General features: G+C 42.7%; 1 protein-coding gene and 1 long non-coding RNA gene across 5 annotated transcripts in view; one reads left to right on the top strand and one right to left on the bottom strand.

The window, feature by feature from the left end:
• Positions 1-16,812, top strand: part of LOC142603958 (uncharacterized) — a 35,123-nt gene extending 18,311 nt beyond the window's left edge. Inside the window, exon 3 of the long non-coding RNA XR_012837852.1 lies at positions 16,552-16,812. This is a non-coding gene — a long non-coding RNA (uncharacterized LOC142603958). The remainder of the gene's footprint in view (positions 1-16,551) is intronic.
• The window catches only part of TMEM114 (transmembrane protein 114), a 173,168-nt gene that overhangs the window by 65,684 nt on the left and 80,831 nt on the right, over positions 1-26,653 (bottom strand). The gene's annotated exons all lie outside the window — the stretch shown is intronic.

Consider the following 26,653-nt stretch of genomic DNA (forward strand, 5'->3'; position numbering starts at 1 on the left):
CTGCTAACTGGCTCTTTTTTTTTAATGATTCTTGCTATACAGATGTGAATACATGTGAGGTGCACTACTAGGTGGACTTGCAGCATCTGGGGCCTGATGGTTACTCCTTACTTAATACCAAGATGTGATATTACTTAGGTACCTATATCCCCCATGCTATCAGCCACGTGGCCTTGTTCCTTTTGGGAGGGTATGGGGGTGACACAAGGCAATTTGAGTGCTTTGGCTCCTATCAGAGGCTGTCATTTTTTCAGCTCTGATACAGTATTCAGCTGCGAAGCAGGGGCTATGACCGCTTCCAGGAGAGTGAGTGGAAATTGTACACGTAGCCAAGAACAGCATTTGGTGAGATGAATGCACAAGAAAATCTCCAGTCAAAGGATTTGCACCAGGAATGACAAGGTGCTGTGGTGCATTGGTGGCAATTGCAGGTTTAGGGTAGTTCAGTTTTTAAGCCAAATTTAGTTTGTTGTACAGACACTGCCACCCTCCCCTGAGAAGCAAGTAGCAAGTTTTCCAGTTCTGCTTCTCCGTTCAGTTTAAATGAGCCAAGCCAAGCACTCTGACCTTGGTGCAAATCTTATACCCTATTGAGTCAAACAGCTGTAAAGGCAAGTCTGGGGTTTAAGATCTTTCCAGAATCAAGGACTCTTTTAGCTAATCTTTTGGTCCTTATCCCCTCTTCAACCTTCTTAGGAGTATTTCTCACTTAAAACTTTCAGTTACTTTCTCATGAATCAAGTTTTGTGTCTCTAGTGTTACATACAAACAGCTCCCAGGCAACTGGGTAATCCCCATTGGCACCAGTAAGGGACACTTATCAGAGGAAGGTTTCAGGGGGATTAAGTGCTTGATCTGGAAATCATACAGGGGGAATGAAAGTGGAATTTCATGGCATTGTTTTACAGAATTGCTTTTTTTGCTAACGCTGTGCTTTAGTTAGCACAGATAGGAATAATATGCTGACACTGCAGAGCTGAAGTTTGAATCTTTTCCAAACTTCTTTACTGACCAGGAGCCTTAAAGGTTTTTGAGAACTACAAAGGAACATCTGGGTAACAGAACTTATTGAACAGAAGTCTGCTAGGGCCTCTCCAGGGCTACCTGCACCCTGCTTGGTTTCCTGTTATAGATTGTTTTAGAGGGGGTTTTGGTATCCATCCGATACTGTCAGATCTTCCAGCAAAGAGCATCTCTTCTGATCTCAGTCATTGTGTTTGTTAGAGTTATTTTTCTGTATACTTCCATCATTCACAGGTTACAATTCTAACTGTATTGGAGCACAGACTCTGTGGTGTCTTTTACCCAAAATACTCATTTTTATTGTGTACCTTTGACTCTGGTACTAGTCCATAAAGGGCTACCCTTGTCTTAATCTCCTCTACTATGCAGCAACAGGAACCAGCACAAGTTAAACTTTCTCATGTGTAAACTTGCATCTAGAGTGTGCTTGTTATCCTTTCCAGTTCTCAATATTTACTCTGCCAGCTGTTTATCTTTCATCTTTTTAGAAATTGCTTGCATTGGTATCTTGAAAGGTACTGTATCTATGATTAAATTTCTATCATGGTGCTTAAGGGAAAAGTCTACTGCTGATCTCTTGCCAGTTGTCTTTGTAGCATTTTCAAGCTATTGATCAACAAGTTTGGGAGTGTCTCAGTTCAAGTTGGTGTTATATTTTCTTGTGTCCTCTTTATTCTTTTAATTCATATTTCCAAAATCTTGTCTTATTCAACCATTCTCTCAAGTTAGTGTCTCTCTTCATGGCATGTCTCTAATAAAAACATTTGAATATTTGATTCCAAAGAGCTCTTACTTCAAATGCTTCACCCTTGTACCTCCTGTTTTCTATGACCTGTACTGGGTCCTTGACTGACATGTTTAGCAACCTTAACTGGTTTTGCAAACATTGGTATAGACCAAGATTTGCTGCTAAACTCAACTGCACGTTGTTGCCACTGTGACAGCAGCTAAGGTCCTGTGAGACTGTAGTGGTTTAACCTGGCTGGCAGCTAAACCAACCACACAGTGTTCGCTCACTCCCTCTCACCCCACAGTGCAATGAGGGAGAGAATCAGTGGGGGGTTGGGGAGGGGGGAGTAAAACTTGTGGGTTGAGATAGAGGCAATTTAATAGGACAGGAAAGGAAGATGATGATGATGATAAAAGAATATAATCGAGTGATGAAAAGCACAATTTCTCACCACCCAAAGCCGATGCTCAGCTGGTTCCTGAGCCGTGCTCTCTCCCAGCCAACCCCCCAGTTTTATATGGAGCATGACACCATATGGTATGGAACATCCCTTTGGCCAGTCTGGATCAGCTGTCCTGGCCGTGTCCCCTCCCAGCTTCTTGGGTGCCCCCCACCTTCTTGTTGGCAGGGCAGTATGAGAAGCTGAAAAGTCTTTGACTGCTTGGCAACAACTAAACCATCAGCGTATTATCAACATTATTCTCATCTTAAATCCAAAACACAGCACTATACCCGCTGCTAGGAAGAAAATTAACTCTTTCCCTGCCGAAGCCAGGACTGAGATGAAAACTGGACTTTTTGCTCCATGCTGCTGTGCTCAGGAAGAACTTCAGTACCACTTTGGTGTCATAAACTGCAGAGCAAAGATAATTTGCAACATAGTGTTTGTAGGAGCAAGTGGATGCTTTCATAGTCTCCACTTAAGTCTTAGGTTTAAAATAAATAGATAAGAGTCCTAGAATGGACAAGTCTATCCTTCACCCTTCCTGCATAAAAGCAGTCTTGTATTAAACCTGGTGTGTTTGGTCAAAATGCCATGTTTCTCAGTTGTGTTGCACACTACACCACCCTCTTGTATGAATGTGCTGTCTTCTGTACAGCATTCGGGGTTGGCTTCTGTACATCTTATACTGCTGCAACAATGGTAATTGCATTCATATAGGAATGCCAGAATATTTTCTTTGGGAAATGTCTAGAGCCTATGATGCCTAAACCCACACTTGGGTAAGAGGTGAGTGGTATGATCCTTCAGATTTATACTTAGCAGTGTGTTTGCACGTAATAGCTCTATTCTCAGAAGGCCACAGCTAACATTAAGCCACTCCACCTGGAGTGGGGTTTTTTGCTTACCAGGGATGACTTTAAGGGCATCCTTAAAACTAAACAAGTTTAAATAGTTTCCTACATATTGTCCATCATTGAGAGATTCAGACCAATAATCTGAAAAGAGCTAATTAGAACTCTTCTGGTGTATTGTGTTTTTAGTGATTATCCTGGTAGAAGATTTTCCTAATGACATTTGTCTTTCCACAAATGTAGACAACCATTGCCTTCTCCAGTTGCTCATGACCAACATAGCTTTATGTGTTTTCAACTTAAGATGTCCTTAATGTCCTTATCCTTAAAAGGAGAAACTATCAATTTAAGGGCTTGTTAGCCTCAATTCCACTTCTGTTTGGTGTGATTATACCAATGAAACTGGTATCTTCAGGTTCTAAGAGATGTATCATCATGAAGTTTGTTGCAAGCTTCTGCTTCCTATTTCTTCTAAAAAAAAAAAAAAAAAAAAAATTATGTATGCAAGACCCCCCTTCCTTGGTACACATTAAGCGTTCTCTGAATCCTCTGCTGCCAGCTTAAGAGAGGAAAGCATTGCATTGCTGCAGCTGAGCTTCCCCTACAGAAAATAGGAATTTGGATAATCCATGCAGATAAATAGAACCCAAGTCCTTGCAGTCTTGGCACATTGTGCTGCTGGGCCTGCAATGGAAATTTTTTGCAAGGTTGTGAGTATAGAGTTTAATACCAGCATTGGCAAGCAACTTAGCATAGTGCTGTCCCTGATAGCTTTGATTTGAGTTCATGTCCAATGACTATGAAGAAGGTACAAGACTCCTTCCCGGGGGATCACCAGTTGTGGTGGGGGCAACAGCTTCAGAGAGTAGCAGGAAAGGTTTCTCTGGAACCCAAGAGCACCCAGAACTAATAAAGATCATGTTAGAGGGAAACTTCAATCCTTTGCTTGTGCACATAAATGACTCTGTAATATTTGGACTGTATGTGTCTTCAAGACACCTATCTACGTGTGTGTGTGTGTGTGTGCTAGTGTCCTGCTTGTGGGAAGCTAGTATCATGCTAGGTGTATGGAGTAAAGGAAGCTTACCACCTCACCTCTTAATGGAAATTTAGTTACTGATTTATTTCACATGGAAGGAGGAAAGCAAGACTACAATCTACCGAAAAGAAAAGATATACGTAAGTGATTAGGTCAATATATGAAGCCTGTAAAGACTTTTTTTGATTTTTTCATAAAGCTGAAATTAGCTGAAAGCATTTCAAGGTAATACATAAAACAAGATGACATAGTCGTCAAGACCAAATTCTCTGCTGATTTATAGGATTATGCTTCATAGTTACGGGAATGATCTTTGGGAGGGATGGGGGAAGAATGAAGAGGGAAGACTTCACTGCTTCTCTGAACTATGTTTTTCCCACGTGGCTTCTTGCTGAAAGCTTGCACCATGATCTGTATTTATGTGAAAGACTGGTGAGTAGCTAGCTCCACTGGAGTGTTTTACAAATGAAACACTGGGGCTATGACAAAGTCAATCACAAATGGAAATGTAAAGGATACAGCTTTGGTTATCTGTAGAGCACTTCTATAGTCTAAATAATTTGAGGAATTGCGTGTGAAAGAAACGGAAATGCTGATAGCCTAAGCATGAAAAAATGCTAAAATACATGGGTATGGGTACAAAGTGGGGGAAAGGCAATTATGGGTTATTTTGTATCAGAGTCACTATGAACTGTTAGCAGATTTCTTCCACCTCATGTCTAACACTCTGGATTGGGTTAAGTCTTCTAGTAAACTAAAAAAGGAGGGCATGCTGTTTGATGTTCCTTGAGGAGGCATCTGCAAAGAATGGGGAGAAAAACTCATCATGGGTCAATTCAAGCTAGGCTACATGTTTAGTTTCTGAAGTTGGGGGTGAGGGGTGGGGAGTTGTTAGGAGAAAGCTTTCCACTGGAGAGGTAAATCACTCAATGTAGCTGCTGCCTAGATATTCATAATCTGACCCTTTCCTCAGTGCACACAGAATAAGGCACCTCTTAGGCATGAGTATGCTGACTCCTTGTTGACCCTGCTTTGAGTGGAAGGTTGGATTAGCTGACCTCTTGTGGTCCCTTCCAACCTGACCTATTCTATGACTCTATCTGCTCTTTTTTTCAAAGCTTGCAGAGATTGTCAGCATTCCTGACAAGTCACACTAATGTAATAAAACCTGGAAATTTTCAAGAATGGTTTATTAAATGCCCAGGAAGGCACAATTATTCAAACATGAACGTGACACAGAAACTTCTTACAAGTAAATGTGAAAGCAGAGATATTTAAAAAAAAACAAAACAACACCAGCACATAAAAATACAATATAGAAAGAGAATGGGGAGAGAAAGGAAGTAATAATTTGGTGGCCACAAAGATCAGGCATGGAGACTGTGTCTGGATATTCATGTTACAGTTAGTGAATAATGTTTGATGGCACTTGAAAGTGGATGAGGTTTTGAATGGGTCCAAGGAACTCCCAAAGCCTTTTGAAGCCAGAGGCAGAGATAATGAGTCTCTCCATGTGTTCGTTGTTAAGCTGTTTTAGTTGCAAGATAAATCAAATTTAGGAAAAAAAAACCTTTAGTCCCTAGAGTTAATGTTGCAGCTGAAATAATTTCTCCATTCATTCAGATACAAGGTGCTCACTGAATCCTTGAGGTGGTGGAAGACAAGGCTAAAATGGTAGCCAAAGATATCAGTCAGGGTATTTGTATGGCTGTGTGGTAACTGGTAAAGCTAGTCATGTACACTGGAAGTTGGTTTGGGCTTTTTTAGCAATGTCTTGTAGGAATCAAAAGATTGCCTGCAGGATCACTCTAGTTCACCAGGCGGCTCTTTTCAGAAGTCCCTGGAGTATTTCTGGTGGCTTTCCTCTGGACCCTGAAACAGGGGGTTTATCAGAGGTTTCCATGTCCTCACTTGCTGGACTGCGAAAGGGGGTGGGTCTCAGCTGATGGAGTCGGGGGGTGAGGCAGAGACTGAGGAGCTTTTTCCTGACACAGCCGATGCCTCTTTCCCTGCTTAATAGATCAGACTTAGCCACACCAGGCTACTTGGTGTGTCCTTCCCCCGCAGCAATGCAGAGCCCAACTGCCTGCAGTATCACAACGTCATGCAGGGAGCAGGGCACATCTGTCGTGACTGCACAAGCTTCTAGTTTGTGCGTGCAGTTCAGGGGCTGCCTTTTGCAGTTCTTTGAACAGTCCGCATTTATTTTGTCAGCGAGTTTAGTATGTGACTCCTTCCCCAGCAGCTCCACAAGCCCATGTCATCAGCTAGCTAGTTCTTAAAGCTGAAAGGGATCAATTTTCTAGAACCAAGCAGCATTTTGCAAGACATGAATCTGAGGAGGGCCAGCACCATGAGGGCAGTGAGCGACCCTTTGTGCTGCACTGGATGTGGGTTTGGAGGGATGAGTCTGCGTGGTGACTGGCTCAGTCTCTGTCCTGGGATGTAGCATTCTTTGCACGTGTACAAATAATGGAATGGGAATGTTTCTGTTCATCTACAAATCCAAATTTCTCATTAAAATTGGTCATTAGTGAAATTAGTGAAAGTATCTATTAATATATGCATGATCATTTGCAAATCTGCTGCAGGCCTACCAGTTCCAGAATCAATTTAAATGGCCGTTTCTATGACTTTGGCTGTGTAATACACACGGCTGAGTTAATTCACATTAAGCATTTAAACCCCTTTTTTTGCTCTTTTTAACACGTGTTAGCAATGCACAGAAGTTCGTTGGGTTTGTGTTGTTTTCAGGTTTTTATTTCAAGTTTATGGGCTAATTTTGGCTTATTCCAATTTTATATTTAAAACAGTTTTCTTCTTTAAGGTGTTTTCGAGGATAATCTGTTATTGAGAACGCTAACGACCTTGGATATTAAGTTCCCTGTGGCTGCTTGCTGTATCAAAATGGAGGAGGTACAGGGCAATGTTTGCAGCTCTTCTGCCTTTTTCCTTCAAATGGACTAATACCTAATGCATTTTTCCCTTAGATTGTTTTGTTTTCAGTGGTGTTCTGAAAATTGCATTCCCGTCTCATCCCATGAATCATAAATTATGTCTTCTGTGTGGGTTTTAGTATTTGTTTCCACTTCTTGCAACTCCCCCTCATAAGTGGGTTGTGATGCATATTGTGCTAATATTGTGATTGCTGCTGGCTGTGCTGTCTCTGTATCAGGTAACCTTATTGATCTTTATTTCACCTCAACTACCCACGGTTTTCCTGTGCCTGACCTAATTTCAACCACTGAAGATGCTCTAAAATATTGATATGAGCAGAGAGGTTATTTTTCTTTAAGCATGACAATAAAAGTAAGTCTAGCATTATCCCGGGAAGATCTGGATTCTGTTAATTTCATGTAACTGTCTGAGCAGTACAGAGGAACTGAGAAATTATATTCACTCCAGTTGGAGGGTCGTGGTCTTGAGGGATCCAATATTTTCAGAGGAGAGAATAAGCATGTTATGAATGCATAAGCATACATATGTGCACATGCCTGCATGCACACGCATGGGTGTCTTGAGAACAAACCCAGATAGAGGTACACAAATATAGATTCCTGAAGGCCAAGAAATCATTTCATTTAAATAAGAAGTTTCTCCAAAAAATATATATATATTAATGAAGGTGCAGAAGCTTGGTAACAAAGTAAAACTCTCTCTCCAGCAGCATCTGTAACTACTTTTTTTAAATGCCGAAAGGTTTACTGGCCTTTTTTTAAAGACTATTCTTTTTTTTTAAACTGCCCTCCCCCAGATTACTGCTGTGAGCAGTGCCTGAACTATGAGGGCTGTATATTGATCACACCAGCCTCTGTTTGCATTATTTAGCTCTTGAAGAGCATCTGCTGAGCATCCATCAGTATGGGGTGTGTGCCACCACCATATGGACTGCCAACTGCTGGTGGAGCCAGGGAGGTGCCGTTATGCTCCCATATATTCCCATACAACAATGCCATTAACATCTGGTGTACCATGGCACACGCTTACTTTTGTGGTACAATAACAGCAGATTATTCATTCCTAAGTACGATGAAGATCCTTAATGGGAGTGATGGTACTGACTCAAAATGAAGTTAGGGAAACAGTGTTACTGCAACTATCTAGCTGTGTGAAGCATTGCACGTGAAGGTCACGTACTGGAATTTTGTTCCTCCTCTGAGTGCAAAAGCAGTCCTTTGGATTATTTGAGTGGTCCTACTGATACTGCCCTCTGCCTCTGGCCAAGACACAGGAAGGCAGTGACTACAGGAAAGGTTTTCTCACAGTCAGTTGGAAGGTACGATTAATATCACAATAGCTTGATACTTGAAGGCATGCTGGTCTGCAAGCCATTGATGTAACTGTGGATACATTGTCCTTTGTATTGTGAATGCAAAGCAATTTTCTTCAAAATTCAGTACTATTTTGGCTTGTATCGTGTTTTGCTGCTATAAGGCCCAAAGGTCTAATTAGGTGTTGAGTGACCACATGTTTGCTGGTAGCTGTTAGAAATTTTTTGCTTTCTGTTTGATGACCATACTTCCTGCTCTCCAACTATGGGCAGAACACAGAAAGGATCGTGTGGTTTCCTTTTTTTATGCTGTGTGCCCCTTTCCACAGCCCTGAAGTTGCGATATGCTTTCAGTTCATATTCATTCCTTATTGCATGTTTTGCTGGATTTGGGATTAAATCTGAATCCTTCACACTCTGGCGGGATGTGAAAATTTCAGAAAATTTCAGATTTTCTTCGAATGTATTTCTGGCTCATGAAAATTTGCTGACAATTTTTTTCCCTATGCCCAAGTAGCTTCACAGTGATCAGAGGACCATTTGTCCCTCTGAAGTTCCTGAGGGCTCTTGTTGTGAACTTATTTTTCATTCTTTGTTACTAGGTAACTGCCAAGGCATGTGAAGTAGCTCTCTTGCGTGTAGATTTGCCAAGGAGTCTTATGGTAACATACCAGTCATTTTTTTATACTCTGTAGTGTATGATTTATGGAGGGACTCCTGCCAAGAGAATGCACCACTGCAGACTGTCAGAAAACGCTATTCAGAGGTAACAAAGTATTTTCTCCTGGGATTAAGTCATGTAGTTCATTTAGGTAACTTCATTCAGTTCCTATAAGAATTCCATTTTAACTAAAATTTGTTACGTGAACTCAATTAGCAGAAAAAAATAAGGTTTATTTCATATAAGCTACCAAACAGACGTCAAAAGGGGAAAACCAGCTTTGAGTGTTTGCCATACATGCAGCACCAATTCAGATGTTTAAAAAACTGGACGAATATTCAAACCAGCCTAGTTCCCAGAGAGAATGACCCATTTTCTCAAGATGTGGCTGCTTTATGCAGGCAGCTCCATAAGACTTCAGGACCAGCTTTTAAAATGTATCTGGGGCTGGACTCCTTTTAATGTCAGCTGGATCCAGATGCTAAAATGCCTGCTGAGAAGCTGGGTACCAGTTCTTCTGAAAGTCTGCTCTCAGCTGCAGCACTGAGCATTTCTGACGCAGGGTTGCACGGGTCGGCCTGTAGCCAACCATCACATAATCAGAGTTCAGTGCAGGCCAATTTAGGATTGATTTTGCACTGAAGGGAAAAGAAACTATGATGCAGGAAACTCTGCCTTCTTTACTTGAGGATAGCAGACTAAGAGAAACGCAGTAGAAAAAAATTAGCCATTCCGGCATGGCTCCTTGAACACTGAACCGTAAGTGCAAACGTCAGTAGTGGGATATTGAACTACCAGAGCTTGGTTACACCCCAAAAGATTGTCTATAGTGAGCAGAGCACCCTCCTTGTTTAGTACGAGTGACATGCAGCAGAGGTATGATTTCCAGCTACAGCAAAGACAACATTCAAACTTGATAAATCTTGATATTATTCCAGTACTGTGAGGGCCGTTTTCTGCCAAAGACACATTTAAATGACTCACTAACTGCCTCTCTTGACACCATGATCAATTCAGAGTAGGAGCCTCTTCTAAGCATAACTGAAGGACATGTGAATCTGGACTTAATCTGGTTTAATAACTGGCATAACCGGGCTTTTTTATAGCTTGTTTCATTATAGATACTTCTAGTTTGTACTTGCAGAAATATACTTCCCACTAGCTGCTTTAGATGTGGAGGAACCTAAATATATTCATCCACTTGTTTTGCCTCTTGGTGTGATGTTAGAGTGAGGGAGAGGAGATGCAGAGCAGACAGTCTGGTTTCTCTCTGTAGCCACGAATTGCCAGTGTGAGAACCCCCTCCCCTGTATTTTTGTAAGCCCGTGACTAAATGCTCCTTGATAAAAATGATTTGCATACTGTTGTTGACTTATATTTGGAATTAGATTGGTGCAGATAGCACACAGGTTCGAATGTGGTTATAATTTATTCCTGTAAAAGAAAAACCTAGACTACTAAACCTTCTTACCCAAAGACTTAAGGCTGCTCATCTGGTCTGAATAAACTAGAATTTAAAGAGAAACCCTCCAGTGAGGTTTTCCCAAACATAAAGACAACAACCCTTGCTCTGGTGCTGGAGGGCAGCAGCCTCATCCATATAAATGGCAGCTACAAATGGGAGGTATCAGAGGAAGCAAACGTAAAAGTTTTTGGAATTTTATAACCTGCAAATAGATTAATTTTTGAAAAGTTGTGGCTAACTTGCATCAAAGAAAGAAGAAAATGATTTACAGGTATTTTGTCACAGACAAACTGTATTTCAGTAGAGGTCTTTCTGAAAGACCTCTTCTTCTTAGGCTGCCTCAGGTGTGGGACACTTTCTGACGATACGACTACTCTCATCTCATCTGAATGTACTGCCGGCATCGCACCCCCTCCAGCATGGCCCAGGGACTCCCACTGAATTACTTATCAACTGGCATTTCGACCAGGAAGTTTGCGTTTCCTCCTGAGCCTCCGATTCCTGCAGTCGTTGCCAAAATCCTGTCAGAGAGTCTGGACAAGGTCATGACTGCAATTCCTCTGTGGCTGGCGAAACCACGCTTCTCAGCTCATTGGTAGACTCCTTAGTTGTCTTTAGGAAGGTTATCATCTCAGGGAATCACTGCTATCAAAAAGATTATTCTTAAAAGCTGTGGAGTTACTTATTCAGTCTGTCAAGCCTCGTTACGTTAGACGACTCCATGACAGAATATCTAAGAAATTTATCCTTTTGTTCATGGAAGGAAATGATGGTCCCACTAAGGAAACTGCAAATTTAATTATACAGTAGATTTCCTCACAGACAAAATTTCCAAGGACCTCAGTATGTCAGTACTTGCTTTCAAATCTTAATCCTCAGCACTGACTTTGGTTTTCACTTGCTAAAACGCTTCAAGTGACACTGTTCATCCAAAGCAGTTCTCTAGGTCCCAGGTCTGCACCCCTAATTCACTCTGAGCTCTATGTACTTCCAGAAGAGGCTGGGGAATTCCTCTTTTAATGTAAAGTTGGTAGAAGTGCGCCTTAATTGTTGCTTTAAATTCTTTATTGAGCATTATCTGTTCTCGTTGAGCCGAGAGACCCATGTGCTATTCCTGGAGCTGCCGCTGACTCGCTGTGTGCCTGCAGATAAGTCGCTCAGCTGCTCAGTGCCTCACCTCCCTCATCCCGAAATAGCGGCACTTTCCCTTTGCAAGCACTTTCCATCTGTGGTGTGTGCTGGAGTCAAGGGAAAGACTTCACAAGGTCGCTGTCATTATTCCTGTTTTGCAAAGGAGAAACTGAGGCAGGCAAGGGCGTAGACTTACCCCAGCACTACCAGTTCAGCTCCAATCTCATCATCCCACACCACTTCACCACTCGCTAGGCTAGCTGCCTCCCCCAATTATTCCTTAGATGCTAATCGTTTGACTCAGATTAGGATTCACTGCTAAATTTCATGTCTTCTTCCCTGTGTCCTTTCTTTGTGTATGACTCTGACTTCTGCAATATCTGAGCAGACACTTTTTGAACAGCTGAATTGTTAGAAAGATATTCCTGACAGGTTTGAAAAAGAGCCCCTTTGGACAGCAATTGCAAAGCTTAAGCTAATGACCTCCCGGTTGTATTTGCCTGTTCCTTTGTCTCTAGAGAAGTCTGGATTTTTCTCTTGGCTCACAATAATTATTAACAGATCTTTTTCAATTTAGAAGAGAAAGATTTAGTCTTCGTATTTGTAATTCTGGCCTTTCAGAGAAAGCCAGTATAAACAGCACTGTGTCCTGGCCCAAATCCATTCTGCTTTATTAGGGTGGCATTGATTTGAGATCTCCATTAAAATTTGAAGTCTAAAGCAGTTCCTGCTACAAATGGGGTCTCTCAAGGTTTATACATTAGTTTAGCCCTCAATGTTGCCAGATGGTCAAAAACTAGAATGTGTCACAAATGTTACTGGTGCCCTTCACAAAATGACACTTTCAAATTAGTCTCCATTTCCATCCACTTACTGTAAGGTGATACTTCTCGTATGTAGATAAACAGTGATTCGTTACTCCACCGAGGAAAACAGATCTTGTTGAAATGTATGAATAGTTAGCTAAGGTTTTCTTTTCTAGGTGAACGAATAACCGTTTTCCTGTGTGCTAGTTGAGTTTTTTTCAAGTCACTTGCATGCTTATTATCTTTTCCCTTCCCAGTGTATCAGAAGAGAGAGGCAGACAGGAACCCCCCGATTCCTTCCTTGGTGGGGTGGCCTCCAGGCAAGAGAGCACCTGCCTGCACTCCCCTCCACCTCAGCTCCCTCGAGGTCTGGGTCACCACGAGGCTCAGTGCTGCTGAACAAGCACATGAGTAAAGCTCATTTACTTTTTTTTCACTATGAAGTTCAGATTTGGAATCAACCTAAAATTATTTGCAGCTGAGCAGACTCTACTCCACAACTTATCATAATACCTTTTTTTTTTGCTTCTCTTCATGTGTTCCCACTGGCACCATTGCTGCTGTGATCCAGATACCAGGACTCTTCTCCAGGACAAGTGGGTCCTCTGTGCTGACCAAAGCAACCTTAATGTTGGTATCACACTTACTCCTGCTAGATTCCCTCATTTCCACCCAAGCCGCAGGTCCTAAATGTTGAGGAAAGCTATAAGATCAGGGGTATGTTTGCTACCTCTTCTCCACACATAGCTCCTAACTGGTACCCTCTTTGTTGGTGAGATCTGACCTTAATGCAGCCAGACATATTGTCAAGTTCCCTAAAATTTCAGCCCTCCAAAAGGTAGAGAATCTGGGTAGGTTTGTGTATACATGTTTTGTTTCTTTTAAAACACCATTATATGCTGTATGGTACGTGATGAAGCAAGAAATTCCTGAGCTTTCACTGTGTCTAGCTCATTGATTTTTAAGAGTCTGGGAGTTTGGAGCCTCTGGAAGCAGCTTGACACGTAATGTGAAACCTGCAAATCCTGCCAATTGCCACGGAAAGGTGAGAGAGGTGAAAAAAATCATTTTACACTGTAGACTTTGGCTCATTTTTTGACACTGAGAAAACAACTTTTGCCAGCAAAAGCAAAACCTGCAGAGCATGGGGTGGGGAACAGAAAGCCAAATAGATAGAGTTGCACTAGCTGCAGTCCCAGGACCGATCATGTGTGCCCTGTGTACCCTGACCACTACAGTGAGGGCAGCCAAATTTTCTCATGCAGACCCCAATTGCTTCTCAAACCTCAGCAAGATTTTATTTGCAGAAGTCTTTGAGGCAAGAAGGTGACAAGGGGTGTCAAAGCCTGACACACTGCAAGGACAAGCGTGCCACATTTCAGTGGCTGTAGCTCAGTATGGTTTTATTCATTAACCAAATATTTTCTTTAACAGCTATGTGATGGGCTTCTTCCCTTTTTGAAATTTCTCAAGCAAGATGCAATTGTGATTGTATAATCTTTCTGCTGACAACGACCATATCATTTTTAACCCCTGCTTTCAGCATTATCCCACTGTCAGTCTTTGACTCCTACTGATAACAAACTGGTATCTTGCTGCAGCTTCAATGATCTTAAGGACGTAGGTAGGACAGGGTTTGTAAGTAACGATGATATCTTTCATTAGACCAACTGGTATAGCTGAAAAAAATTAGACAAGCTTTTCAGTGCACAGATAAACAAATGCATATGTTGCACTAATAAACCAGTCTCCCTAAGGAACTCAAAGCACTCTACAGAGATGAGTGAAGTGACTCAGCCATTTCTGTGTGATTTGCTCACCCCAACAAAATGTATGGAAATTTTTGTCTCTTACTTCACCAGGACCAGACTTCAGCTGCTGTGGAGTAAAGTATAGCTCCATTTCCTATCTCACTGCAGCACCAAGGAGAGAGGAGCAAGATAGCATCTCTTACTTGCAGGGCGACTCCTCTGACAGTATATGAAGAGGGGAAGGGAACGCTCATTCCAAGGACGTTTATCTTATTGCATCTAAGATGAAAATGGAAGACAAGAAGGGAAGAGTGAACTAAAAATCAGGACACAAAACAAAAAATCTGAGACCAAACTATAGTCCTTTCTGTGAAAAGCCAGGATGTTCTTAAGCCTATATATTGACATTCAGTTTGAAAAGTAGTTAGGCATTATTAAATGATTCCTGTGTTTGTACAGGAAATGGTGTCATTCAACTGCCCTGCATTCTCTGTATCTGCCTCTGTTCCCTGTCTCATTTGCCACCTTCTTCCATATATCTCCTCTTAACAGCTGAAGATCTTTGGGGCAAGGCGTTGGCGGGGTCACACTGATACTTGGAGTCAGTTTCAGTAGCATCCTACTCTGTCAGTGGTCCCACTGAAGCCAGCTAGGCTATTACTGATGCTATTCGAGTAAAGATACCATCACAACTCGCAGCCAAATGACTGTGGAGCATTTAAACACTACTGAAGAATAAACAATTGTAAGCAATAATATTATTTCTAAGTGCAAACTAATGCTGAGTATCCTTTAATGGTGTCATCCTCAGCTAAGGCTCCTGGATCTGTGCATGCCATGCAAGCTAAAATGTTCTTGTTCAAGGGCTTTGTGAAAACCCCACTAGAAAATATTACAGTTGCACATATGCCAGACCTAACCATTCATATCCTAACTCAAAATCCACTGAACGGATCGTCTTGAGACATGTTTTGTTTTTCCTTCCTCAATAAGGGCAATAAATCAAGCTAAGTTAAAAATTTTATAGCTACAGCTGGTTTTGACTTATGCAAATGCAACATTTCAATCACAACATATGGGAAAAGCATATTTTTTCCCTTCCCTCACATAACTCAGAAACTGCTATCCTGATTTTTCTGAAGCTCCCCAGAAATTATTATCTTTGAGTGGAAGCTACAGACAGGAAATACAGCCCAGTAGGAATTTGTTCAATTGAAAGACCGCTGAGCAAATGAAGAAGATGGAATTGGAGATTTTAACTACTATTTGTTTGCTAGCAAGAACTGTAACTGGTAAATATTTATAAGATACCTCAAGTTCAAAATTATGATAATGTATTACCTGGGCTTCTCTCTAAAAGAGCATGCCTGAAAAAGTTGCAGTAGATCAGTTAGAGTTTCATTATTTTTCCAGCTCCTCCGTTGCTCATTGTGCTTAAAGCTGCTTTGTGATGTGATTTCTTTGTTGCAGACACAATTCAAAACCACACGATCTGAATTGCATCCTGATGGAAGTGTGTTGTCATTATCTCATCTTTAGCTTTTGAAGCATCAGCACGTCAGAGCGGCTGGGAGCACCAGTCGCAAGTGAGGATTTAAAGTGTCCTCACCTGCCTGCTACCGCAGGCTGGGCGGCTGCTGAACCAGCGTATGAAGTACTGGGGCTGCAAAAAGCTTAGGGACAGCACACATCCAAAGCTCACTTAACCCCACAGCTTTTTTATCTCCTCTCTCTCATTATTTAATTATTCCAGAGTTGTTCTGGAGGAACAAACCTTGCGGCACTGAAACACATTCAATTACAGGTGGACTAATCCTGAATAAACTTGTGCTAAAACCTGATTCCTGAGAACTTCATCTACAAAGAAAGTACCGCATCCAGCCCCGATTCCCTCCTCCCCGCGCACAGGGGAGGACGACAGTAGCTGATTGCGAGGGAATGGGTGGCACAGCCGCCAACAGGGCTGAGCATGCCGAGAGCCCAGCGTCGCCTGCCATCGCCTTGCAGTGGAGCAGCACGCCCGATGGTGGAGCAGCCCCTGCCACTGCAGTCCTCGCGAGAGCATTGCTCCCTTGGCAGCTTGCTTTATGAAGGGAAAATCTACAGGATAAGCCTGTTGCTGTAATCATAATGATACACTTTATCATTCCTTTGCAATCCAATGTAAATCCCTTATATGCTGTGCAGGAGAAAGTAGCCTTTTCCATGAAAGCCACCTGGCAACAATCGAAGGGCTGGTGTTTACGCTGGGAATGGTGAAGAAGGCAGTTTGGGGGCAGGGGAGGTCATTAAAACATCAGACAGGTTAAAAGATTAAGTAGATTAAACACCGTGCAGGAAAACCAATCCCCACTCTGCTCCTTCAACTGCTTGTTTCAGGGTTTCAGCAAATCGCCCGGGTTTCACCAAGGCACGTCTTCCAGGAAGTTACGGATCTCCAACCTCATCAAGAGGAAGAGAGGAAATGCTTCCGTGTCCACTCTAGACAAAGGGCCTTTGTATATGTATAAAAATGAAATACTCGTGTGTGTGTGAGACAGTACACTAATGCACACACAGGATTTAGGTTTGGGTGGTGACTCTGTGCATCGTACACCCTGCCAGTGCGGGACAGACGAATGGCAGAGTCCTTGCACGGGGTGTCTGCGCCCAGGCGCCGGCAGCGGGGCCTCTGTCAGGAGAGCGCAGGGCTGCCCCTGCACCGCTCGGGGTGGAGGAGGTAGAGGAGTGAGTCTGAGACTGGGAAGAAGGATTTATGTCTTTGTTTCTCACTATCTAACTCTGTTTTAATTGGCAATAAATTACATTAATTTTCCTCAAGTCAAGTCTGTTTTGCCCATGACAGTGATTGGTAAGTGAACTCCCTTTTTTATCTCAACCCACGAGCTTTTCCTTCTTATTTTCTCCTCTGTCCCGTTGAGGAGGGGAGTGGGGAGCGGCTGGGTGGGCACCCGGCAGCCAGCCAAGGTCAGACCCCTTTCGCACACTGTCTCCAGGGACGGTCCAGCTGGACTCCAGGCCCAGCTAAAGGACTAATGGCTTCTGTTGGGCCCTAAGGAGCTGCAGCTGTGAATGCAAAGCATGTGCTTAGAAGGTTGTTGGTACCACTTAGAGGACAAACTGCATCTCAAGTTTCTTCTACATGTCTCATTAAGTGTAATGCACAATGAAACTGTGGGACTCCTTTCCTGAGGCTGCCATTTGTAAATGGGTTCAAATGGCATTTAAATGCATGCATAAAGCATACAGATAGCGCATATTAGCTATTGTGGTCTGAAGGCTGCAACTGCTGGCTCAGAAAATGCTGAACCGCTGGGAGGTGGAAGTTAGGAGCACTGTCTAGAAGGGGGATAGCACACGAGGGAGACTGCTCAGGATCTGCCTGCCCTTGCAGCCTGCCTTCAGCATCACGTGTCGACCAGTGCCATCGGCAGGCTGCTGAGCTAGACAGACCTTTGATCTTGCAGTTTAAATAGCTGATCTTGCAGTCTGGTATTGAACAGGAAGGGTTTCTACAGCTTTTTGTACAGCCCTCCACTTGAAGCAATAGGGTTCAGGCCCTCTAAGATGAGTTTTGGGAGTCTTTTATTTCTCACCCATAATAATCCAAGAGTCTCTTTTGGGACCTGAATTCTAAAATAATATCTTTATCTTCAGAAAAGCGTGGTGTTTATTTCTTATTGTCTGAACTACAAAGCATATGAAATGAGGGATATATGGATCTCTCTTTCTTTGCTGGCTTTGGTAATTCAGAGACTCATGTAGCCCTACCAATGCATTTATGACAGTATGGCCTAGACACGTGAGACTGCAGTGTCATACAGGTATGTGCATGCCAGCTTGCACTAGATCCCTGTCAGCTACCATCCCGTGCCTGCCTGTGATGCACAGCTCTGTGTCTGAAATCCCGCCGTGGTGGGAGTGCCTGCTCCTCTGCCACGTGCCTGCTGTGGGGTAGGCTTCTGTGCTGCTGTCAGCATGAACCCTGGCTGTCTGCTTATTCCCAGCTCCAGGACCTGAGTATTAGTCCCTTTCCTCTCTTTTCTTCTCAGCTTTGGAAATTATCATGGTTGGGACCAAGCAGTTGTGTCTTTATGGCTGCTGTCCGACTATTGTTTAACTAAGCCAGTGTTAAATTGTCCCATTCTGTCCACATATGTGTACAGGGCTGATATCACACCCATGTTTCCCTGTTTTCCACAGACCTGAGGAATTAGCAGCTTGCAAAGGATTTGATCTGAAAGACCAGCTGATGCGCAGATGGAGCAAAAAGGCCATGCTTTCAGGGGGGTGCTGGCTTGCACATCCTCCTTCCCCACCACACACCCCAGTGGTGCTGAAGTACTGGTGCCAGAGCTCATCCCCAATCAATGTGTGTCCGGTTGCAGCTCACTGCTGCAGGGTGTAGCAAAAAACTCCCCATCTTTTTGCCTTTCTGTTATTCTCTTTTTCTTTGCTCCCTTTTAAGAGAGAGCAGAATTTTCCCCACAATAGTAATATCTAGCTCTTCATGTAAGAGAACAGCTGTATTTACTTGACTTAAGAGTATCTTTACTGACAGATTTATCCTTTGCATCATAAAATGCCTATTTGGGCTTTAAAAAGTGCACTGACTGCTTCTTTGAAGCTTGCAGCAATAGGCTGTTCTCATTTGAAAGACGTATTATTACCCCAAAACTAAACATATTATTTTACACATCCCAGCTACCCTGAATTTTTTGTGCCTAAGGGCCTCTGAGCAAAAGGTGTCATTTGGAGCACACAGCAGAGAAAACTCAGTTATGTAGATATTACATTTTTCTGTTCCTTCTGTTCCAGAAGAGCTGTATTCGCATCTCTCACCAGGAAGCTGCTGGGTTTTTCCTATCTGATGGCTAAGTTGTATCTGTGTATATGGTATTGTTACTCTTGGCAGGCACATACTTCACATTCTTAGCATGAAGAACGAGAGCTGGCAGCCAATCACATTAACTAGCCCCTATGTTTTGGTTTTTGCCATAAGCCAAGTCCTCGGGGAAAGCGGGTGTCAGGGTGATGCATCGCAAGGCTTTGGGGAAAGCATCCAGGCAGCGTGCGGAGCCGGGCAGCCCTGAGCAGAGAGGGCTGCGGGGCCACGGGCCAAGGGACGCAGGGAGACAAGGGGAGGGCGGTTCGAGGCTGGGCAGGCCTGGGCAAAGGCAGCTTGGCTGAAGCTTTGTGCTGCCTGACAGCCAAATGCTGGGCCAGAGTGCTGGGGAGGTGTACGGTCAATATTGTCCTTACCTTAATCCTGTGCCCTGCTGCCACCAGCGTGACAGCACTGCTGCAGCACGCGGGCAGCCCTGCCAGGAAAGCCTGCAGCCCGAGGCACGGGGGACACCACACAGACACCCCCAGAATCCAGCAGATTTCTACAGCCAAGGGAGTGAGGTCCGACACCCTTCGGCTCCAGGCCAGGGTTAGAGAAGAGATGTTGCCAATGAACTGCTTCTGCCTAATGAACTGCTCCTTTTCTCTGCAGCAGCAGATAAGAGCAATTAAACACTAGATTGCAGATTAATGATTACTGCAAAAGCATGCTATCTCATGGTGACAAATCTGTATAAATATTCACCACGGTGGTAGGAGAGGTGTTCAGGCAGTGATGTTACCCTCTGTGTGGCAAATCATTCAAAGACGGTGCGAAGAAAGAGCGTCTGGTGCTTGTCAGATTCATTAATTATCACTGCAGATGAAATTGGGAGAAAGACCAGCTTACGTATATTATGTTGCATTTGCCAAAGGTTGTTTTGGGCCCAGCTGCCACCCAGAAAATAAGGCAGGCTCTGGATCTGGAATTTCCACCTTGGGAGGGCACTTGCTTGTGGTGTGATGGTTTGCGGCCGTGGAATAGCAGCTTATCTTAGTCTTTGTCTTTTTATTGCAAATTATGAGGCGAGTTATGTAATGACACATTATACCCATGACATCCAGCTCTCACTTTCTGCTCCGTTCACCTCTTGCTTGCTATCCTTAGAGACAGCAAGCTGGACTAAGTAGATTCAAAGTCTGATCCTAAGAATGCCCATTAACAAAGACTGGAATGAAAGAGATGAAATTTCTGTCCTTTATTTTGAAGTGCTGACTAAATTATCTTTCTGTATTTTGAAGAATCTGATATACAGCCCTAGTAGTGTTTGAGATAGATACCCAAAGTGTAAGACATCACCTGTGCTGTAATTTGTATAAACAGGCTTGATCATGGCCTTTTTAGTATTGCATGCAAAACACCTACAGACTACTGGAAAGGCAGGGAAAGTAAGATGATAACTGAACTGGACCGGACTGAAGAAGATCTGTATTTCTGCTCTGAAATCTCTGTTTGATCAATAGATTTTACAGAGCAGCTGTATTCTGAGGATTCTGGGGGTTTTTTACCTTAAAGAGTGTTTCCTAGTGTCTACAAGAACCTTGTATGAAGCATGGGTAAAAAAATTAATAGATTGCTCAGATATGGTTAAACCTTCAAAAATAATTCAAGGATTCTAGCTGAGTTCATGTCTGAAAAGTCAGTATGAAGTATAAGTGTCTTAGCATGCAAAAGATGGATGTTCAGCACCCTCTGCCACACCAGCTGCTGAAACATCTCTCAGGGTGGACAGGGTAGCCAAAAATCATGAACTGCTATTTGGAAGTCTTGCTTTATTTTAAGCAGAAAGTTAACCAATGGCTCATCAACAATCACAGAAGACAGCTGGATTTGAACTGATATCACATCCACCTTTCAGGACATTTCATATACCTCTATTCACATAAACATGTCCATATAACAGGAAATTTAATTAGATTCATTTCTTAACATGTCAGCTATGTCACCCATCAAAGGCATTTAAGTCTTTGCAATATCCTCAATAGTTTTTGGATCTGACCCTGAAAACAGACAGTCCTTGAATAGTAGCTTGTAATAACTATTTGAAAAGATGATTGTGCCTCAGAATGAATCATTAAACCCTATAAAATGCATCTGTCACTGTAGTGTTTAAACTCTGCTCCCCCCCGCCACACACACCCTCCCATTTGTACTAATTAGTGTGGGATGAGCTGCTGCCTAAAAATTAAGAATTCTAGAATATTTAATTGATTTTTAGTTCCTGTAAATACCACGCCTGAGGAGTCAGTAGTAAAGACCCATGCAAGCATGGCTCATATAGGGACTGCATTTATGGTGCCCCCCCAAGTTAGGGAGGCCAGAGGCGGGGTGGCAGCCTTGCCAGGGCTGGGGTGCCGGTCGGCTGACACAATCTGAGCCAGCTCCATCTCGTCCTCCTCCCGCTCCCCCAACCTGCCACAGCTCTCGCAGTCCTCAGCAGGTGAGTGTTTGGGCAACTGTGTCTCACCCAAACTCACCCGAGGTATGAGTTAGTTGAGCAATAATGATCTCCTGGATATACGAAGTGTTTCAGTACATAGTAATTTTTCAAACCCTGCTTTTTAGGATGCAGAAGTTGCCAAAGATTATGAAGTTTTAGTCTTAAAAGTGACATAATGTGGAATCATGCTTATTGCACCCAAGTGACTCTCTCCTAAATGTGTTCAGCTAGTATATAAAGAAGATGTAAGCTCTTTCTCACTCATCAGCTCTGAAAATTTACCTTGGATTCCTGCTTTGTCATCCATAATCTGTTTTAAAGGCTCAGCTGGGCAAGTCATTACCAGGAGCCTTATCCAGGAGCACGGTGCACATGAAGCACCTCGGCCCCTCGAGGTCTACTCTAAGCTCCGCTCCCAGCAGCCGTGGGAGGGCTGTTTGCACCTATGTCTTCTTTGACAGTAAAAGTCTGACAGTAAAACACCTGATGCTTTCCCGCTGTGCATGCCTCAGCACTACTGCATGTGTCACACTCCATCACTTATTTGGGATTTGAAATAATTATTTGTAGTTAGGAACCTCTTTCCCAGCTCTGCGCAGCTTGAGATGGGCAGCCCCCGGCTCACATGGTGTGAGCAGCCAGGAGGTACCAAACACATCTGCCCCAAGCATGGTACAGGAGGATGCCTGGCACACCACGTTAGCCCCATTCAGTCCTCATTTCTAGTGGCGTAAATGGACCCCAAAAACCTGTTGTTGACAGGACTGCAGGCAGAGGTAACAGCAGACACGTTTTGCAAGTTACTCTGCAGTGTAGAGAGCTGAGCACCTGCTCCCAGCTTCTCAGGGAGCCAAGAGCGGAAGCATTCAGAGAGATGGGTGTAGTGGAAATCCCATGCATCTTGGGCTTGTTCTTGTATTTATATTCATCATGGCATTTGGTTCAAACTCTCTGCAGACCTAACCCCAGCAAAGTCAATGGAGCGGAGAATTTGGCTATTTTATTTCATTTAAATTATTGTCAGAGTTTTTTGCTTGCCGCCTCGACTTCCCCTCTCCCTTTGCTAGGACAGCTGCTTAGCTGGGCTGACAGGGTATGGGGCTAAGAGAGCAGGCCCAATTAACTGTGCTGTGATCAGTTCTTCTGTCTTAAAAATCCCACACGCTTCCAAATTAATTTAGGATAGATTCAATCACAGTCATTTGCAAGGTTGCTGGGCACTGCAATGAGCAATCTGCCGGTGGGATTCTCATTCTTTGCAATGGCAAATTGTGTAAGTTTGCCATACCATAAAAAGCTGGAATTTAGACCTGATGTGGCTAAATATGTGTATCTATTTACTTTGAAGCACATGTCTTGATACCCTGGTGAGGTCAAAGGGCTAATGCCAGACAAGGTGATGGAAGAACTGCTTTCATTTATCTACGGCTAGGGAGGAGTAGGCATAATGACTCGGAGGAGTATGTCTTGTAGCACAGCAACCTTCCCAAAGGTCCTTCCTCATACCTCCATTTCCCTAAGCTGTGACTGTCCACAAAGCAAAGCTATCCACCGCTCAGGGTGTCCTCTCTCCTTTTTCTCGTTACACCAATCTTCAGGAAATCGAAGGCTGAATGCCAGCCTGTGTGCTCTGATTGCAAATGCCTTGTGCTTTGCCCTATAAAAGAGACGTGCCCTCTTCAGACTAGTCTTTAAGAAGCCATGCTTTCTTCTTTACATCCTGCTTTAAGTATCAATTCTGCTCTGCCATGTCCAACCAAGTTGACCAGCTTGGACCACCTGTTATATGGAACAATTCCTAAATAGAAATATCTACCTGGTGAAACTGTATGATCTCCTTGCCATAACCCTTAATGGCTGATTCCCCTGCTGCCTTTTGTTCCTTCAGGGTGTTTCAGCATGTGATTTCAAGAGTAAACAATCTCTTTTTTTTTTTTTTCTATTTTGTTTTTAGACCTAATTGATGGCAAAGCTCTAGTTCAGGACATGGAATTTCTCTGGACATCGACCAGCAAGAAATAGGTGCATTGGAATTGCCTTTTCAGTTTAATAATTATAATGTAATTTCTATTTTTTCATCTGCCACGTAGCTACTGAAGTAAGGAAAACTTGTTCACCTTTTATTAAGCAGAAATATTGTTAAGCCATCTTAGGTAAGGCAAGCCATACCACTACCACAAGGAAATATTTCTTTCCTCCTGGTCTTGACTCCTTCCCTCACACTTTGCTCATTCGATGGGCTGCAAACAATGACCTGAAGGCTGCCATGATGGTGCACAGCAATGCTGTACATTGGTGCGCACAAGGAGTCATCATTGCCTCAGATGTATGGACATGTATATATGGACAGTTAAACCAGGCTCTGGTTTAGGGTTTCTCTCTTAATAGCTTTAATGACTTCAAAGAATTTGCATCCACTTGGCTAAAAAAAAAAAAAAAAAGCTAAGGGTGACAATGAACGTAAATGAAGCAACTCCTCATCCTGTATTTCTTTATCTGTGAAGCAGTTTATAAATTCAAGGTAAGTATATCTTTCCACCAGCTTTGCACAGTTCTGCTCTCTCAGGGTGAATAAATTTTTTTGATGGGTGAGTTAAAACATCATTATTTTTTTCATTATCATTGTCATCAGTATAAATGGCAGAGGTGTAGGGTTTTTGCCCAAGCTTTTAAATTTTCATGACAATTTTACTAAGCTATTTTATACGTTATTAAGCACACTTGTGATTTGTTTCAACCTATACCTTAATGTGATGTTTTAAGTGAGTGTTCCCAGAAGAGGGCAAAGGGAGCCTGTACATAGGGGACCCAGCTGGGGCCTTGGGCTTCTCCGCTGCTGGGTGCCAGTGTTTGGGACCACAGACAGAGATGGCCACGGTGCCTGAGAGCGCATTTTTCTTTCACTGAAGTGTTCGTCTGAGATTCTTTTGAAAATCCCAGCCTAAGGGATTAAGTGTTGATCAGTCTTGAGACTTGGGACACCTGTTTTGCTAAGACTCAGAAGTAATGGTTTTGTGAAAACAGGATCTGTGCAGGTTTCTACTGGGGGAAAAAAAAAAAAAAAAAGGCTGCAGATTGAAGCCCTTGTTTACCCAAACACAGAAATAATTCCGTCTTGTGGCCATTTCTAGAAACCGAGGTCAACGCTTGTATTTATTTTTTTAACAAGACTTTTCAATGTGGTTTTACAGACAGTTGCTTTCTGTAAACCACTGAAAGAGAGCAGGGACACCAGATTTCAGCACAACTCACATGGTAACATTTGACTGAACGCGGCCCTACTCCCGAGTGAAAGTCTACTTTCACGGTATTACACTGTTCCCAGTAATGTATTGGCCATATTTCTTGGTAAAATACTGATTTCTGTAATATGCAGTTCAATTTGCCTGACAAATCCTGAACTGTACAGTTGTCTGTTGTCAGTTTATAACAGCTACAGCTCTCCTTCTCTACATTGATAAGACCACACGTTCCAAATGTTGGGTTAGTGCTAAGTTTGTAACTAATGTACATGGGACTTTGCAGGAATCTATTTTTTTCTTATTTGCAAAGGAAACTCTCTGCCAATAAATTTAGATTTCTGCTTTCCCAAATTTGTCTCCCATAATAAATTTGATTTTTTTTCTTTTAACTATTGTCATGTAAAAAAAGTCATCTTGCATGTACAAATTACTGCTCCCTTCCATTCTCCCCAGCCTTCAGATTTCACATAAAGGATCAAATCCTGAGCATTTTTCTCAACTCTTGCTGAAGTTGATGGCAGCTTTTCCTGCCAAAAAACTTTCTGAAATGTTCAGGGACTTCAGGATTAGATTTGAGTAGCCTTCCAAGGCCAGAATAATGCATGACGCTAGAGGCAGATGCTGGCCTCCTAGTCTTATTTGACATGTTTCCAGTCTAAATATAGAAGCTTCCCCTTGCTCACCCCAAGGATTGTTTAATTTCCTCCACATTGCTCTTCCCTTCCCCATGTATTTTTGTACTAGACATTCAACATGTGTGTTACTGTTCTTTACAATAGTGCTAGTTATCTATCAGGTTATTCTCCTCCCCTTCACCTCAATAATTTCTTGTTTTTCTCATAAGAGATTTCAGGCAGGAAGGTTTTTTTTTCTCTTCTTTTATGCTATATGCTATGGAGTGTCCGCCAGGCCCTTCAGATCTAAAGCACACCATTAGAAAAACCTAACACTCCATATCCCAAATGGGTCACTTCCCAAGTCTAGTGCTGAAATCCTTTTAGCTAATACTGTTCAGGTGACTTAGTACTAAATTATATTTTAGAAAGATATGGTCTGCCCTTTACTTTTTCATGGGGCTACCATTCAGTCAATTTTAAAGCTGTAATTCTTTTTCAGGGTTGCCATGGAAACAAGTTAGTGTTCCACTGCTGCCTTGTGAAAACGAGAAGAGTGCTCATACATCATTTTACTGCTCCTGGGTCGTTATGCAGTGTTGCTGTTCCGGGCTTCTCCTCTCCTACGCACGTGTTAGCAGGGGCAGAGCCTCATGCTGTTTTAGCTCTTCTAGCACCATGAGTCAATTAGTTCAACTGAAGTCATATTTAAAGTGTGAATGCTCCATTCGTTCCTTGCTCCTCATGCCATTAGCACCAACCTTAATATATGCTTCAGTTTTGGGATTCTTGGCCTTTGAAGAACCGCTTTCCTGAAACTTGGGCTTTATAGCCTGTAGTGAAAGGATTGTACTTCATATCAAGGTTACAGCCACACGTGGCAATATTGGGGTTAAGGCCTGGTTCCTAGAAGGTATAAATATACTCAGCATAAACAGTATGCCTTACGGATAGTTACAAGCACATCAGCAGAAGATAGACTATAAGCCATGGTGGTGGCCATTATAATAGCAGCTTAGAGAATGATCAAAATTAGTAGTCTTTCCTTAACCTTTCGAAATCACTCTGGCTACACTTTGAGTAAGAAGCTTTTCCAAACCCAAAACATAACAGAGAAACCCCCTCAGGTATCTCCACTGACTATCTCTGTGTGTATTAGACATATACTAGGCATAGCTTTATATACATTTTAGAAAGCTATCTACAAATAAATACGTGTATAATGTTAAATATGTAATCCTGCTATTCCATTTATGTTCTTATGCCCTGCCTAACACCACAGAATTTAAATATTTTA

The sequence above is a fragment of the Balearica regulorum genome, chromosome 15 (assembly GCF_011004875.1).
Source record: "Balearica regulorum gibbericeps isolate bBalReg1 chromosome 15, bBalReg1.pri, whole genome shotgun sequence".
In the NCBI taxonomy this organism is placed as follows: Eukaryota; Metazoa; Chordata; class Aves; order Gruiformes; family Gruidae; genus Balearica; species Balearica regulorum.